The following is a 19197-nucleotide window of genomic DNA, read 5'->3' as shown; positions in this document are numbered from 1 at the left end:
TAATTTTCATTTTTCATTTGGGCCCAAAACAGTCAGTCTAAAAACAGTAGTTAAGTAACGGACTGCAATAAACGCTCCAAAACATAAATTAAGCATGACTACAGAAACTCTGCTTGAGCAAATTAATTTCCACAGCACACCCAACTCAGGTGCCAACCAGTATAGCCATTTGCTAAGCCATCTCCACCCAGATCCTGGAGAAAGAGAAAGCACAGAGAGACAGGTATGACAGGGTGGGGAGTGGAGTCAAGGTAAGGTTAAGGCAAAGTTAGACAAATTGTAGACCCACTGTACTGGAAGCTCATTTAATCAGAAAAGGTTGACTATACACATCTGGCCCAGCATCAATGTCTTGGGGGGGGCTTTTTGCTCAGCTGTCTCTTGTTTTTCTGAATATATCACATGAGAAGAATTCTCATTGCTGCAGGTTGGGGAACTTTTCCCTTGTGCTCTCATCTGGTTATTCACAAATCTTTTGAGTTTGCTATTGCAAAAGAGACTAATATCTGTTTCAGTCCAATGTATGCCTCTAGCTCTCTGAGTGGTCCTGCACGCTACTTAATTAGAAGACCATGTTTTTCAAACTCCAGCAGTGGCAGAATTTAGTTGCATTTTAGCCCAGAAATGAGGACACCGAAATTAGAGCAATTGTCTGAATAATAATTTTTTTGTTTGTTCCACTTAATATTCAAAATCAAAGTGAAGTGGCCTTTAAAAGACAATCTAATATTTATAGCGTGTATGATTATAAAGCACTTATGATCAAAATTATGTTGCAGATGTTCATGTGGGAACTCAGCAATCTGAAAAAGTCCAAAAGGAAGCAGAAAAATTGAAAATAAATTGGAAACTGACCAGAAGATCCTTTATATGTAAAAACCTTTTATGCAACTATGTTTTTGTCAGAATGTGCTGACTCTAATTTCAGTTCTCCAGATCCGAATATTAAACTAAAGTGCCTCAAAGAGAATAGTTACTTATTTATATGAAATGGAAAGAAAAAACAGACAGGCTAAAACAACTGCCAATTCAGTAGGGCACAGTTCCATGTCAATCAAAGATCAAGGGAAAGCTTAATCAGGATCTAATCACACAGTATTGTTGAAGGAATGTCCAGTAACACCTGGGCTGGTGAACCAGGTATGTGCACAGGATAAAGTTGTTCTGCTTCAGTCAGGACTGATGTTTTTTCAGGCCTTTTTGAAAGAATGACATGAAAATGCCTTCAGTCCAGAAAGGTACTCCTGGCGGTAGTGCATCACATTCAGAGCATCAGGAGAACGGAGAGGACCATGTCAGCTAGTGGAGGATGGAGCTAGGTTAAGATGCAGGTAACTGATCTCCCCTTCCTTCTCAGCCACAGGTTTCCTTGGCCTCTAAGACCACCACAAATTTCCATATAAGAATCTGAGCATAAAATGCATAATAACACGTATACTTGTGAAATGATTCTTGGCAGCATTAACTCCTTTTTAAAAACAGTAGGAAGATTCCCTTCAATCCTATCTCTTCTTTCCTCCTGTACTCTTTCATCCTCCCCCAGGCTAAGGTAACTTGGATGCACATTTTTGCATTTAATTAAACTAGGTAGATAAAATAGGATAATAAAACAGAAATCATTTTATAAGACCACAACAAAATAGCATAGTACAAAAGTTCACTTGTTGATAGGGTATTTCCCCCCAACCCCATGTAAATAAAATCTAAAAGACCAAAATTTACAATATGCTCAGTCAAGGCTAGTTTTACTAGAAAGGTATCTAACCACCTTATTCTATCTATATCTCATTTCCTCTGTGATCTTTCTCTTTCCTCCGTCAAGTCACAGAGATATCATATTAACCTTAGGAAATGCCACCTTGTCCCAAAGAAAATGAGTCACTTGACAGGCAGCCAGCTTGGGCAGCAGTGACAGGGGGAAGGTGGGAGAGGACAGGGGTACCGGATAAACTCTACTCCACTCACAGTGCAAATTATCATGGGTTCCTAAAACTAGTTAAACTATTCTGGCTCTTTCTAAAGCAAGAAATCAGGGAGCAGTGGCCTACAGGCAATGTTCCACAGAGATGAAGGGATATTACATTTGTGCTGTGAGGTGACTCAAGCCAGACCTTTTGCAAGGGAACAGTGATTATTAAGTAATCTTGGGAAACTTCACATCCTATTCCCACAGAAAAATACATACCCAAAGCAAGAGAAATTAACCCAGTCACTTCAGAAACTATGTATTTGCAGAATATCAGATGTATTGTAGTGAGGTAGCACAAGCAGAGACTCAGAAGTACATTTAAAAAGTACGCTCTAGAAAAATCTCAGAAAAATGAATTTTACCCCATTTACTCAGGCTGCAATTAGAGAAAACAGTGATTATATTTAAATATCAGCACTATTAAGCAGAACTGGGACAGACCTGATGAAGCATCTCTTTGTTATTCAGCAGTGCAGTTCTTTTACAAAATTAGGGAAGGCAAAGACTTGCCAAGAAAAATGGGCTGATGGGAAACATAAAGCTGTAATGCTCCATGTCGTGACTATTTTGGGCCTAACAGAGACAGTTACCCTAACTGAGCATCTCCTCATGCTGGGGTACGGATACTTCCTTGCCAGAATCTCTCAGGAGCACAGACACAGAGTTCAAACTTCCTCTCCCAAACTATGTTCAAGCTCTATGTTTCTAGCAAGGTTTAACATAAAATCTGTTATAAGGAAATGAACAGTAAGTTTTGGCAAATTCTTATTTCTGCTCTGAAACCTCATATGAAACCTTAAGGTAAAAACCAAACATATGCATCCGTCATCCTGGCTAGCTTTTTTGTTGCTTTGCATCTTGTGCAGTCATTTCCATGCATGCAAAATCATCATGATAGTGAGCAATCAGTTGACCGATTCCAAAAAATAAGAGGCAGAATGGAATACAAGTGATGCCAGAACAGCAAGTGTTAAGACTGAAACCAAAAGGAATTTAAGAAATCTATTTCCAAACCTGAGCTTCACTTGCTACTGGTTGCAACATCTGAGACCATGTTATCATAACCTGTGCTGTTACTTACTATCTAACCAATGCAGATGAGGAAATTTTAATTCTGCTCGAGATTGCTTAAGTCTGAAATGTACCTTTAAAGCAGAATGATAAGTATCAAACTCCGAAAATGTTCTGAAGAATTGCGTAAATGAGCAACACCCATACTTTTCTGCTTTAATTTCTAAAATATCCAAGAAACTGTTTAAGAACCTAAATTCTAACACATGAAAAAGCTGTTTTGTTCACCCATCCTGAAGGCTATTTGTTTGGTTTTGGCACACGAGAACTTTATACTATCATAAACACTGGCACAAAATTCAGGTTTTAATTACTATGTAATTAAAAAGCAAAACATGAAGTGTACAGTCACTCTGATGATCTGTAGCCAAGGCTTGTTTCAACAAAAAGGGCAAATAATTTTTGCTTGCCTTTAAATTATGATGGTGCCTGATTTCTGATGCAAATTGAAAGACTGGTTATTCAAAGTACTCCATTCATTTCATTATAATTCAAAGCAGATGACATTCAAAGTCAAACACAACAGAAATCGTTAGTAAGCATAAATGCTGTTTGAGTCTGATATATAAATGATTTCATTCTAGGTTGACTTTTTACGTACAGTAGTTTATGCTGAAGTTGTATTAGGTCATGAATCTGGTTTTGAGTCAAAGGAAAAGAAGTTCTTATCATCCTCTTCTTGCTCATTCTGTTGGCACAAGAGAGACTTGCAGCCAATTCTTCCTAACAAAATCTGAAGTGTAACAATTGGTCCCACAGAGTGTGTGAAAGAGCTTCTCTACCACTGCATCCAAAGACTGTTTTGCTCAGAGCTGTGCATTACTAAAGTGATTTCAAGCTGACTTTTTTATTTTTAAAAGCACCTGATTGTAATTTATATCTTCACACTGAAGTTGATTACAACCTGCTGTTACATGTGGTACTTGACTCAGTCATCTTCTCCAGTTATTAACTGAGCTAGGTTTAGCTATAACCCTGAAGTGGATGATGGAAACCGTAATTGTTTAACAGCTTTGTTTTGAATAAGCTATACTATGAGCCTGTGAAGTAGTCTGTCTAACTTCCTGGAATTTTGCTCATTAATTAGTTACCTTATGTAAGCCCAGCTGACCTGTTGAAAACAATGGAATGAAATTCAGAGAGACAGAATCAAACCCTTAAATTGTGTTCCTTCTTCTTTTCTATTTCTTAAATATTTTCTCTAATTTAAATGTCCTCAGTGTTTATCCTGCTGTTCCTTCTCATTACATCATCATATAGTAAAGTTATAGATATCATAGGGTTCTGGGAGTTACATCCTCTGACATAAAGATGCGACATTCATAGGCTGCTTGGAATAACTTTAACTGGCACCACTGCTTGCGTGGGTGAAGATTCTAACATGACCTCAGTAATTTGAAAGGAAAAAAACAATTTTGAGACTATCATACAGGAAGTTCCACTTTTTGTTAACAACAAACAAAGAGCATTGCCAGCTGGTGCTGATGGTTCATGGGATTAGTGGTGCAACATGAGGCAGTTCTTCCCAAGAGCTCTGTCACATGCTATGATGTGTATAGATGGCCACCCAAAGAACAGCAGCACAGATGCTAAGATTACAAAAGGAGATGTACTTTACTGATTTTTCAGCACAGATGCATGACAAGGGGTTTGCACAACCCTAGCTAATCACCCAAGACCTACCTTTGTCACTCCTGGGAGAGGGTTTTGCAGATGTGGTTCCTTTGTTGCCCAGACCCTGGACATAGCTAAGCACATCTTGGCTCTATCCATGTTCCCTTCACTAGATTTCTTTTTAACAGAAACCACAATGTACAGTCAAGTCTGGTTTGCTCTCAAACCTTGCAGCTGGGAAGTACTTTTGGTTATCTCTGTTCAAATGAAGCCCCTGAGACGCCGTTACTGGATTAGAGATGAAAGTCCATAACTGAACTGGTAACTAGTGACAGCTTCAATAAACAGGCAGAGTGTTCAAATATTGAATGATGTCGTATCCAATGGGCTCTGTCTCTGATCAACATAAGAACAGGATAAGAAATAGTTTACCAGCTATTTTAAAGCCCTTTGTCTGTTTTGCAATCATTAACTAGGTAGCCATTGTAAAGATTTGGTGATGTAAATGAACGACCCATTTTGCAAACAGGAAAATGGCTTAGTGTCACAGCAAGGACAAAAATTCAGGAACAGCTGCCTCAGCCTTACACTCCATCCCAACAGGATTTCACCATAGAGAGAGAGGTACTGAGCAAGTAAAACTGTGCAGACTATGTTCGGTTAGCCCACATCAGCTGGTTAACTTGTAAATCACAGAGACTGGCAAATTCATGGGTGTATTTTTAACAGGCACAATACTTTAAAGGCTAATAGCAGAGAAGATGGATTCAGGGCTCTACTTCCTGTATATTTTTCTTCTGTGTTTGCATGGTTTAGTTTTGCAGGCCACTCCCATTTTTAAAGAAAGATTAACATATTATTTTGCCCCAATTGCACATGTAACAGCATTAAAGTAGGTCAGTGCCATTTATTAGAAACAAATAAATGTTTTAGTGCAAACAGATATTTCCATTTGTCTTGTTGACCCTAGGGAAAAATTCTGCAGATTTTAACCGAAAAAAGACACTTCTCTACTGATTTAGATTTTGAACATAAATTCATTAAAACCTGTCCTTTTTTCTTAATGGACCTAGAAGAGGCCCTTCCTGAACTGTAGAAACGAAATGAATTTCCTCTGAGCTACATGGTGTTAAGAAGCAAAGAAAAAATAGTAAGAATCTTTCCTTTTATACGGTGTGTAAGAGCAGAAGTAGAATTAGATACATGTCTTTTGTAAGTTTACTAGTTGCTCACAGCCCAGATTATTTTTTTTCATTATGCAGCACTGCAGAGATTAACAGAAGAATAGGTGCAAAGGCAGTAGATGACTGACACGGCACGTTGAAGATGAGCAGAAGAGCTGCCTAAGAAAAAACTCACAGATACCTCTACTGAAAATATCTCCACTCAGTCTGTATCAGGCAGCAAGTGCGATATAAACAGAGCGAAGACAACTCTTTAAGTAGCAATGTATTTATTTTACAACCTGCCCACCCTGCCTGCCTGCTTCCTCTATTAGAACACTTTGCTGTACACATGAAGAGTTCTCCTGGAGGCAGTTACATTTATGAACTGTTAGCTCTCTGCTCGCCTTGCAGCCAGCAGCAACACAACCATCATTCACTCCGAGGAAAAGGGAATCAGGTGAAGAAAAACGACTCTCCCCAAATGCCCTCATAAATTCACATGGAGAAATAACCACACAGCACTACCCAAAACCTTTAGTTTTATTAATGGCAGGAAGGCAGTATTTCTATCCAATAAATCTTAGCTTCACCTACTGGTCAAAATGGAAGATGCACCATTTTGGCCAATTCTACTAGCCTTGTTATTACAGGTCCTGCAAAATATTAAATCATGTAAACTGGTTCACAGGACTGCCTGTTGGCAGAAATACGCTCTCAGAGAACAAATAAGTAACATGGGAGGTTGAGCACCAACACTTCTCCCCATGCTCAAGTACAACTCCAGTGGCCCTGAGGAGGGTAGCAGGATAAACAAGTGGGGAAAAAAAAAAGAAATCTGAACATAACCTGAAACCTGAATGAAACCTACAGTAGAGTGGGCTATAATTAAATGACAACAGTGTTGGAGCACTGGACCAGAATACTGATCTCAATAATACATATTGACTGGATGGGCAGCGTTACCTACACTGTTCCTTTCTTGTTGGATGTTTTTGCCTGTCTATAGCATGATGACAATATTTAGCATCCCACAAATATGTTTTGAGGCTAGCAACCTTATTAACAACCAGGTGATCCAAGTATTACAAGAACAAGCAGATCCTGTAGCTGAACCGGCTTCAGTGCAGCTGTTTCATCACTAGGGGAAATTACATGAACCCTACGCATTTAAAAATTAATAAATCCCTTAGCAGCTGTACCACAGTCCTAACTGCAGAGCTAAAAGGCCTAGACCTCAGGCCTATGGGAGACTGTGTGTGGTTATTAGTACGTGTGTTTTGTGGATACGAAATGACTGACACAAACTGCTGTGTCAGGAGCCAGGGAGAGCACTGCCACTGTCTTTTGCAGTTTCTCTAAAGAAAAAAGAAAAATATACCACATTCAAACCAAAGGTGAACCAATTCATGAGCCAAGTCCATGATTTAGGTGCCCATAAAATATTTCATGATATATTAAATATAACAGAGTAACTTTTCAAAAATAAGTGTAGATGCAGCAGTGATTTCACATCTCTTCTGACTGCATTTTCTGGACTTCCACTATTTGTCACTGTTAAAGCAAAGTCAGTTGTGCCTTTGAACTAAACTGCATCGTAAAGGGGCCAGGGGCCTCATAACAAGAATCAGAGTGAACAAAACCAGCTTTACCACTCAGCTTTGCAAGACTATGCTGTAGGCAACATGTTTCTTTTTAGCCTTGATTCAAAGGGAAGCATGTGCAGTCATGGTATCGGTCTGCTCATCATTCCCCTTTTTCTTCCCCAGCAAGGAATTCTGAATCAACTAAATTCAAATTCAAGACATTAACACTCCACAACTTTTGTGAAAACAAGCAGCCAGGCTATGGAGAGACACCCCAGGTAGCCTTCCCCAAATGAAGGGCTGTGGTGCAAGTGCAGTCGTGATATTCTGCAGTGGCCAATACAGCCAGGAGACTTACTCCTCCCCTAAACCAGGTTTTAGAAGTTGCATGGCTCAAGCAACTACTTGTTTGTTTTTGTGAAGCCTGCAGAGCATAAACACTATGAGGGTATTATCCAGGTTACGGAAATGTAGTGTTATTAGCAGGAACATTACAGATACATTTTTACTACGGATATTTAAGTGGGAGGGTCATTATGGTGTTGTTTTCAAAAGCTGAGAACAAGTTTGCAACTCTCCAATGTGCTCCACAGGCTTTGTTCCACTTTCTTTTCTTTGCCAGTGAGCAACATATTCTCCTAAACTGATTTTTTTTTTTCTTTTTTAGAGAAGGTTGTGTGAGACAGGATGGAAATGGCATCAAAACACATTTTCTGCAAGAATAATGTGAAGTCTACCTTGCACAGCTTAACATTTTTCATCACTTCCATGCATATACCTTATGAGAGGAATAATGTTAAAATTATTTGTTTACTGAATTGTGGCAAGCCTAAAAAAAGCACAAAACAGATGAACGGATACTCAAGTGTCTGCTTAATTACAGTTAAATATAGGAGAACATGTATAATTTCAGCCTTCAATACCCGCACCTGGCACTACCCACTTCAGAGCTTTGTGTGATAAGCACTTTCACATGGCCCTAGAAATGGGATTCACACATAATGTGGATGGCCCAACCACTGGGTTGACAAAACCCCCTACAATACTGAAGTTGCTGATATGATCTACTTCTGTACTACTTCATTATGTCTGATTAGATGTTATAACTCAACATTACAGCCAGATTCTGGAAGCGAGGAAGATTCTGCAGGGGGTCTCCAGTTGTGGAGTAATCTCTTCCCATGACTGATTTTCTGGTCACTTTAACCACAGGGGACACAAGCCAGTGATGTCTTGCATATAGTGAAAAAATTATAAAAAGCAAAAAAAGGTAACAAAGACTTATTGCCAAAACAGCAGAAAGTGGCTGTATGATAGAAGAACTTTGAAAAAATGTGTATTTCTAGGTAAACTAGAGGTGACTACTTTACAAGTACTCTTTGCAGAAATATATCGTTGGGGACAGAGCAGCTGGGATGAGGCATGCATGAAAAGCTACATTTTTTTTACATGGATTTGCAATTTATGATGGGGACACCACAATACATACCAGGTCACCTCACTTGTCACTGAAATGTAGTTGCCTGTAGAGTGGAAGGTAGTTACCAATTAAGAGCAGATAGCGACATTATAATAACAGCTTTGAGCAAGGGACTTCGAAAAGCCATAAGGGGAATTTTAGGTAGGCAGAATGTAATTATCCATTTGGAATTCAGCCAGATAACACACAACTCTGAACTCTGCATTTGCTGCCAATCTAAATAACACCACATCCCCACAATTTGCAGTGGCAGGATCGCTGGGCAGATCACAGATTAAGCACTAGGTACCTCATGAGCTATTTGCAGGATGGTTATAGCAAACCCTGCTGTCTGGGAAGAAAAAGCCAGAAAAAAAGCCAGAAAAGTATCAGGCAGCATGACAAACTGTTACTTTCAAGTGAAGGGCAAACCTTTTTCACACATTAGAGATGTAAAAAGTTATTTGGCATATCAACCTTCTTGCCACCAACTGCAGCCATCTGGCTTGCTTTCAAACCTCCCGCCCAGACAACTCCTTTATTTATATAGCCCCTGGGGAACCTCACACATTTCTGACAGCTCCAGCAGACGGGTACTTTCCCCTCTCTGTTCCTCTCTGCCTATATCTGTGCTTTGGCTCACAGTAGCTTTCTGTTTCCAGACATGCTGCTGAAGCTGGAAACAAGTGCCAACTGAATCGGATCTTTTCAACAAGACACACTCGAAGCTGTGTTCTCCGCACTTAACAGGCCATCTACAATCCTCCAGGCACACGCTCTCATTCTGTTTTCCTGTTACTACTGAATTTTCCACACTGTGCTATTCATTTGAGGAGACAAGCGTATTACCCATGTTAGCAACACGGGTTGGAAAGAAGCCCTCAGAGTCCATCCAGATCACTTCGCCTAGTTAGTGCTGTAGTCTATGATGCTCTTTTCATCCAGTCTGTTCAAGCACCATTTGAGAGCGCCACACAGTAGACAGCAGGGCATGAAAAACCCTCCCCAGATCCTGAACTCTTTTCCCTACTGACTTACTAGACAGAGCATAAGTGATTTTTGCTGGTTTCTCAGCACCTTATCTTTCAAGGAATGGTTAGAACTCAAAGAGTAGTAGTAAAAAAACAGAGATTCATAAGGGAAAATGTATGATAAACTAGAAGCACATTTCTTGCTATCAAGATTAGAATAACAGTTGTATCATTTATAAACATATGAGATTTATGGATTCTCCTTCATATTCCTGCTTCAGGGGATGAACCTGTTCTGAATTGAGAGATTAAAAGGAAACTCTTGTGAGGTTATGCCCTGAGCTGTTGAGTTTAGAATCACAGAATAATTTAGATTAGACAGGACCCCTAAAGATCCAAACCCCCATGCAAGAGCAGGGCCATCTTCAGAGTTAGATCAGGCTGCTCAGGGCCTTGTCCACTCAAGGTTTGCATATCTCCAAGAGTAGAAGCACTACAGATACTTCTTTAAGAAATTCAGAAACACACAGAGCAGAGTTCTGACAAGGATAGCAATTCTTGTCTGTGATTGTAATAGCTCTAGGGAGATACAGCCAAAATACCTATATTCAGATTCAAATCTTTCTTTGGCTAAAAGGAAAGGTGAGAGTCCTACAAAGGCTGATTTGAGAGAATCTATCTGAGATAATACAAAGAGCTTGTCTCTTCTAATTGTGTAAACTGTCTAGGGAAATAAACTTACCAGGTCAATGCTGTAAATTAACTATTTACATTTAGGAGGCATAAATATCCAGCAAAGGATAAAGAACAATTTCTGAAATATCAGGAAAACCTAGGAAAAACAGCACCATCCACTATTACTGTAACACTATGGTTGTTCAGAGATGGCACTGATGAACATATATAGAAATCTCCCCAATTTCATATTGCCCTCCTTGCTTCAAACAACCAAGACAGTCACACACAGTATAAACTGCAGAATACAGGTGATTTGGGAGAGGGAGGCATGACCTGAAAGCTACAGTCTTTAATTCAAGTAACTTAACTTTTTAAGAAACTCTCTTACTAGATCCACTTGAAATTGGACAAGGTAGTAAAAAAAGGATAGGAGAAGAAATCAGGTACTCTTCTCTCTGCATTGTAGAATCCATTTAAGCTCCAGAGAGGTACAGATTAAAGGGCAAACTTTTCTGCAGCCAGATTACAATATGACTGAACTTGTTATGGGTAGGGTGTCATTTTTAATTATCAGTGCAATACATGTTTTAGGGCTGTTAACCTTGACAGAATGTCTTTAATTAGCTACCACATCAGAAGTGGGACTCCTACATTATTTTCAACACAAAGTAGTTAAGCTATAGTGGAATGATTCAGCGCAGTTTTGCTGGATTCAAGGATTTGCTCAATCAAAATTTAACATTGAGAAAAGTATGATACTTTTTTTCATCCAGAAATTAGCTGCAACAATGTCTTTAATGCAAGTCCTTTGACAACAATGTGTTCATTGCGTTTAACTAAAACCAATCTTTTTGAAGCAGTCTGCTAGATTTTTAATTATTAGTCTAATTGAAAGCTTAGTTAATGGACACAACCAATCTGAAATTGTATACTCAGATCAGGATATGACCTGAATCAGCTTGGAGTAGACTTCAGATCTGACAAAACTGACAAAAAAAGGCCAGTAAAATCAAGACTACGAAGTTTTCATTAAAACCATAGCAGATATGTGAAAGCTCTGTATGAAAGCTTTAAGATTGAATCATCTTCTATTGAAACACATTTCTGTGATGCTGTAGTAAGGACTGGTGACCCCAGGCCTGATGAGAGAAGACTGTGAGAGCCTGGACTCTCTCCACCTCTGGCAGAGAGCAGAGTACATGTCACAATAGAGACGCCAAAGCTCCGAAGGGAGCTTAGAGAAAAGGTTTCTAAGCTGCTATACAGGGGGTGAGCTGTTCCTACATGATTGGTAGTAAGGATAAGGATTAAAAGTGAAGCTAACCTCCCACACCCCAGTAAGTGCCAAATAAATAGTTTGAGGTTTTTTAAGCTGATATTTGATTGTCAGCAAACAAGAACCACAGATATGCTCAGGCATATTGGATAAATTATTCAAACTACAGCAGTACAACTCTCATTTCCTGGCAGAAATCTTTTCCCCTGCTCCTTGAGCAACTCCAGCTAGTCAAGCAGAAACCAGACACAGCTATCTGAGTGTATTCTGTACTTTGCCTCCTCACTGCTCACCATATTACTGATGGAAATGAAACAATTTTTTTAAGAGAGATCATGTTTAAAACCTGTGATGACAGAGTTAGGTTAAAGAGAGCAAGAAGTCATAACGGAGTTATGTTACATCATTTACTTGGAAGAACTGCTGTCAAGTCCACTAAAACTAACAGTGTCTGTGCCACTAAAAGACAAACAATATAGAACGCTATGCTGTGTGATTTTCTGCATCAATTATTCCAGCTGCGGTTTATTATTAGATTTTATTTAAAGGATGGCACAAGTGTTTGAAAAGGCTAAGTGGCAAGGAAGCAAAGCATTATATGATATTTTCATTTTCAGGCTCCTGACTGCAAAGCAATATATTCTTTCAGCAACCAATGCTGTCAGAGAAGTCAGTTTAAACATTTTAGATTTTTATGTGGGCTTTCAAATGGAAAGAAGGACTTGTAGCCAAGCAACACATTTGAACAAAAGATTGCTAGTGGCACTGCAAGAGAAAACTCCTGGACAAAGCACTACATTAGCACTTGCCATCCAGAGCCCTAGAGGTCAAATCCTGCTTAGGTCACTCAGGGAACATGACCGGACAGGAGCTCTTGTTTAAGTACCCAGGGAATAGGAGTTTCTGTCATCATAAAACAGCAGCAGCATTTGGCATGGTTGGCGATCTGTGCTGGGGATGAGCTCCAGATGTTACAGGTCAGCCTCAGAGCTGCATGGGAAGCTCACAGGGCATCTGTAGGCCTGTCTTTGGCTGCTGTACAGGTTGTGGTGAATGAGGTTTCAGCAGAGTTTACTGCCAGGCATTTCAGGAGATCAGGAAACTATAACCGAAGCCATATTTTCAAGTGTTCTTGGCAGTGTGTGGCTCTTGCTGAGAAACTCCTAGACAGATTTGCAACAAAGCCTAAAACGGAGTCTCAAGCAAGTTCCTGACAATCTGCTACCTTTCCAAGGAAGATTTTCTGAAGAAATCTGTCATACCTTAGTCACTCACCATCATTCACCTGACAGCAGCCCAAATATGGTTAGAAGAAAGTTAAAGGAAAGAGGTGTCATTTTCAGCATGTTTCTAGGTAACACATTGCAGAAAACTGATGACCTGTGAGGGATTATTCAGAATACACTTCCTTCCGTGCTCTCCAAAGAGATCAGAAAACTAAACAGTTATGAGAAACTATGATACGGAATGGCAACAGCAGCTTTCTTGACCTTTTCCTGTTTTCTCTGAGAAACCTGTGCTCCCTAGTAGTCGTTTTATTTCTCAGGCTCTCCAGATGCAGAAGACCAGAGTAAAAAGGTGCTTCTGAGCAATGAAAGGGAACTTGCAAGCAGACTAACCTTATGAGCTGATGCCACTTCATTTTCCTGGGCATCTGTCAACGTATTCATCTGTGCTACTCTGCTGCACAGAACTTTTTGTGCTCTGAAATGTGTTAACACAAGGCTCAGTAATGGCCCTTTTAAGCAAAAATTTCATTGCACATGCCTGGGTAAAAAGGAAGATGACAGCAGCGACATGAAGGTTTTCTGACATGAAGATTTGTGTCTCAGTGGATTTATGTCATATATGGACACTCTGTTCATCCTCCTGGGAAAAAAACAAAAATCTTTTTTTCATGTTATCCAGTATGACAGTCTTCAAGCTCTCTAACTGAAATAACTTGAAAAACACAATCACATTTTTACAGATACAGCTGGAAAATGGCACTTAACAAAAATGCCAGGTTAAATGACAGATGAAGCAGTTTGGAGAGGCTACAGATAAGAATGTTTCAGAGTTACAGTTCTCTTGATTTGTTTAGAGAAAAGGGATTTTATTCTTAAGTAGCAGATTGAAATCTTATAGACTGAATTACAAGAAGAATCTCAGGCTCTCTGTTCACCGCTCCCACTATTTAAAACACTAAATATTTTAAAACCCAGTTCATATTCTCAGTCCTCATCTATGAAAATACTCTGTGAGACATCCTGCTGCAGAAAAAGGCAGCAATAACTTCAGCGTCTCTGTGTCTATTTGGCAGCCAGTGAACCTGTCAACACAGGGAGATTGACCATTAGAGCAGCATAACCTATTCTGGCATAATTATTGCATAATGATTGTTTTTAACTATTCCACAGGAAAAACCAGCATCTTTATGGTTAAAAATATTCTAGCCTTTACTTCAGCCAAAACTGCCAAGTTCAGAACAAGCTAAAGTAAAATTGAAATTAACATTTCTTAAAATGGTTATCCATCTTTTCCACCTCCTGGTAAAAGTGGGATTTTTCGATAATCCCTCCTCTGCATGGTCTAGTACCTCTCTTCTGTATTTGTACAAGCCATATGCCATATAATACATCTCAACATTAGGGATTGAATCGTCTTTCCTATTTACCATGCCTAGGAGGTACCAATGTACTGTGCCATTTTCACCTTCAAATCTCCTCCCTTTTTCAAACATCCAGATAAATCAGCCTTGCAGCATGCTCCAAAGGCCACTAAACTTTGGTTCCAACAATTTTGTTGTAGCAGTAGGAGGAATGTAGTCTCCAAGGTTACTGGGACACAAGTAATTTAGAAATTTCAAGCAGCTCATTGAATTGCGCAGACAAGATATGTTCCCTGCAGGAAGCAACACTGTGAAAGCAGATAGACATTGTCTGCATTAACTGAAATTTCTGAGTGCTCTGCAGAGTCAGCCGTGTTCAGCAACACAGGCTGGGAGCCATGAAAGCCTGGGTTTCCGCACTGGGGTCCTACAGACCTCTTGACTGTGCGGATGGAAAAAAATTTGCAATCCCTGTGCTTGGGGTTCAGAACTGTTTCTTAAAGTCCAATTAGACTCAGTGTAGACACCCACGATGCTGTACTCGTGCCTGTCATTGCAGGACAGAATTTGCAATTAGGTGCCAAAACAAAGGGAACTAGCTCCTTTCTATTCCAGTTATGTACAGCTCTCCTGTGTAAGGGATCAATTGCTTCATCATTTTCTCTGATGCATGCAGCAGGGGCAGGCTTAAAGATGTTTTCTGACCTTTCCTATCTCCATAAAACACTATCGGGTAGAGCCCAACTATCAAAATTAGTGTATACTCTTCCACTTGTAACAGAAGGAGACAGGTAAAGGTCTGATCTCAGTTACCCAGGCAACTGCAAACAGCATGGCCTGCTCATGCTCATTAGAAATTTTTTTTAAGAAGCATTCAATCTCGGAGTCTGCAGTGCTTCCAAGTAATTATATTCATATGGTGCGTATATGCTGCAAAAATAGCTTCTTCATTTTCTGCTAGCCAAATTAACCATGAAAATGGACCAGTTTAAGAATGTAATTATTATAGACTAATTTGGCAAACTAGGCAGTTAGTATTACCTCAACCTGTGCAGTCCCATCTCCTGGGATTTCACTTGCCTGAGGCTTTTTACAAAAAACAAAACAGCTTGGAGCATGCACTAGGCAGGGAGGGCAGGCAGGCAGGAAGAGGTATGATGGAAGGGACTCTTCTGTGAGCTTCATTTCTGCAAACACACTATTGTAAATCTTCAGGAAAAGCCCAGAAAATTTTTGGTATTGCAATGGGGAAGGGATAATCATCCCCACCCTGGGAGCTGGGATCAAATGTCTTCAGAGCTTAAATGACTGGTTAAATGATCTGGACAGCCCCATCTGAACTGCATTTTGAGGAGGAGGACTCTACAAATGTTAAATGGGACAGTTAGTGGATGTAAGGCACGGCACACTGGTAACTGTGTGAAAAAAAAAAATGTATCTATTTCCAGATAGAAAACACATTTGCTATTCTGGACCCTGAGACATTTAAGGCAGAGTAGGTTCCACAGTCTCTTTTAGGAAAACCGTATGAAGATACGTGCCTCCCATCTTGATGCTGCTCTGCAGGGAGAAAATTTTGGCTGCAGCTGGGAGGCAGCCTGCTCCGAAGTACAGACCACCTTCACCCATGGCCCCCACCCCAGCAGCAGCAGTCAGCACGGCTTGCTTAGGCCTTCAAATGCTGCCAATGTAGCTGAAAAGGTGTTCTGCTGCTCTCAGCAACCTACCTTTCCTTGCAGGAACCCAAAATCAGCACCTCAGATGACCAGGCTGAGTTTAAAACAGCTCAGCTCCTGCAAATGGCACTGTTGAACCACCGACAAGTAAGACTGGAACTTGGGGTGAAGGAGAATAAGACTGGATGTTTAACACAGGTTCCTAATACTCTTAGCAGCAAGTCAGAAATCTCTCAGTGCAACTTGTACAGCTCTGCAGCCCCAGGACATCATTCAGCCACCTGGAGATGCTGACACACAGCACACCCTGTCCTTCCCTCGCTGAGGATCTGAAAAAGGAGCAAGCCTTCCAGAGTAGTAAAAATACATGATGTCTTTAAAGATTGTAACTAAATGAAGACTTTAAAGGAGAAGTGGGAGAACACACTGCTGCCATTTCAAGCATTCTCTGAAGTTGGTGGAGATCTAAATGAATGTTTTAAAGATGGCAAAGAATACAGAAGAGTGGGAATCAGATATTCTCAGGAGAGATGGCATCATGTTGATGAGAGAGAGAATCTTTCAGCACAGAACAGTTGATAAGTCTTTTCTGTTATGTATAATATACACTGGATGGTGTTTCTCAGTAGTTGCTAACCAATTAGTGTATTTACTGGAAGATGAAGCAGTACTGAGTTCAAACAAAAAAATCTCATCTTTTTTCTAGAAATTTGCTTGGGGTAAGTAAAATAAAGCACTTAGGTCATACTGATATATGCAGAATGCATTGTCTGAACTGAGCCAAAACAGCGCTGGAATGAATTACACTTGGATCTCAGGGACTCCCCTCAGGACCTTTAGGGTCTGGGCTCAGGTCCTACCTTCAGCGTCCTCACCTGTCCACCTCAACTGCACCACAAGTGTTCCAGCTTTTCCCCCAGCCTCTAAGGATCTGCTTAGGCACTTCATAAGAAAACCAGTTAAAAGAGGTTTTCTCTCACTTTTTGCAATATGCAGATAGGAGACCTCCTGGAATTGGCTAGGAACAGTCCCAAAATTAAAGGCAAAAATTATACTTTGCATGTAAGTGTAACAGTTGCACTGCAGCTTGTAACATTTTAAAATTAATTACTTTGAACACTAGAGTCTAAGGATGCTAAATTCATAAAGATGTACAGTATAGTTGTGAAGAAAGATCCAGGGCACACACCTAACTTAGATGAGGGTAGCTAGGCACTGGAGTAGACACTGTTCGGAAGCGGGATGATCCTCTCTCTCTTTCCATGGGCTATAGGAGGCACTTAATCCCGCTGACTAGCTGTTATAAATTCCCTGCTAAATTCCAGTATTACTTAGCTTTAACAAGAAAATTTGGGTTTTTTGCATTTTTTTTTCTCTCTGCTAATGGCAGGGATGGAAAAAAAGCCACATTATATATGCTGCTCAAATACTGCAGCTAAATTTCAGCAAAAATACAGCTTTCTGAAAAAGCACATACGCACTGCCAGGTTACTGCCCTGGCTGGATAACCTCACATGCAAAATCCCAGCAAGTGAAAAAACAAACAAGAAGCCTCCACTATTGCACCATATTATGGTAGTGATGCACTGTTGAAGACTACTTCTAATAATCAGAAAAGATTTTTTAAAGTTAGATGTTGATAACCCATTTAAGTTTCTCTACCATAAAAAGAATCAATAAACATTAAGGCACAATGAGATCTATGAACATGAAATTCTTTAGATGAGGCTTGAAAGACAGCAACTTTGAAAGTTATCACACTGGTTTTGTATGGCCCAAAAATAAGAAGTGTGGATTTTTACCATTTGGAGGGAAAAAAAAAGACACCTCAAGAGATACAGTAACAATAAGTCAATGTATATAAAGCAGGAAAACAAGAATAGACACAGCAGACAGAAAAAGTGAATAATAGCTATGGGGAGTGTTAGTCAGGGCACTGACAGCTGATTCTCCACTTTTTGTCTGTCATCTGTAGTGACTGTCACAGAAGTTGGTCATTATTATCTTGACTACAGACACTTTCTCTATAGGAGATTTATCAAGGTGGACATTTTTATGAAATACCTTTAGAAACAAAAAAAAGCTCTTTTTTATTAGTTTTCATAAAGAGATAACTTGACGAGGATCTTTCAAAGTGTCTGACTGTTTTCTGATATAACGCCTGTGTTAACTGCAGAAATCTTTAATATAAGATAAATTTATTAAAAGAGATTAGTACAAATCCATATGAAAAGTTTTGCATTCTTTTTCTTTTAATGGAAAGAACTTGTCATTTCCTGTCAAATGTTCTCAGTTGGCTATTATTATTGTACCTATACTTTTTTTGCCTTTCATGTATTATGAGCTAGGTGGAAAAAAAGTCTCTTACATCAAAGAACAAATATAAAAATAGGTTTTAAAAGTCTTCCAAAGAGGATGCTTTAGAAAACGCATCTGATGCCATTCTAGTGTCCAAGCAAATTAGAAGTTATTAAACCACACACCTAGAGTTAGAAAAGAATGGTTCACTCTGCAGGAAAAAGATGAAAGCCTGCTAGTTGTTAACAAAGACAAATAGTAAGTAGATGCTATCATCTGTATGGATATGAGCAGTTACAAATGGATAGCTGTAATTATTACTGTGCACTGGCTAAAAAGTGCACACCTTGTTACGTCTGTCACCTCTTTTCCATCAGCTTCTCAATGCTTTTTCAGTTGATGTCTATCCCATGGACTGCATTTGCACAGAACACCTCTGGGTAAATACTTGGCCCCGAGACAGCAACTTTGATGACTCAGAGAGGATTCAGAGAAGATGACTTCCACTTCTAGGAAACGCTTATTCACATTCCTTTCAGTCTGTCGGCTTCACCCTCTCTCAGGTCAATTTCAGTCACTTTTGAGGTGGCTTTAGCTATTCAACCTAATATCCTCAGGAACATGAAGGGTGAATTTGCAGCTGCTTTTCTGCAAAGCAGAAGGCTTTCACCATCTGGTGCGCTGTTTTTCTGTGTTTAGATCAGACATGTGAATCAATCCATTTGTTTACGCGTTTAACTTCTGCATGTACTGCAGGCATTTCTGCCCATTCAAAAGAAGAAGAAATCTTTGAACGCAATTAATATTCTTTCTACTTTGAAATTAAATGTAGAATTTCACTCAAAC

This window comes from Strix uralensis, chromosome 14 (assembly GCF_047716275.1).
Source record: "Strix uralensis isolate ZFMK-TIS-50842 chromosome 14, bStrUra1, whole genome shotgun sequence".
Classification (NCBI taxonomy): Eukaryota; Metazoa; Chordata; class Aves; order Strigiformes; family Strigidae; genus Strix; species Strix uralensis.
The sequence above is the reverse complement of the archived record's forward strand: the minus strand, read 5'-3'. Positions refer to the sequence as shown.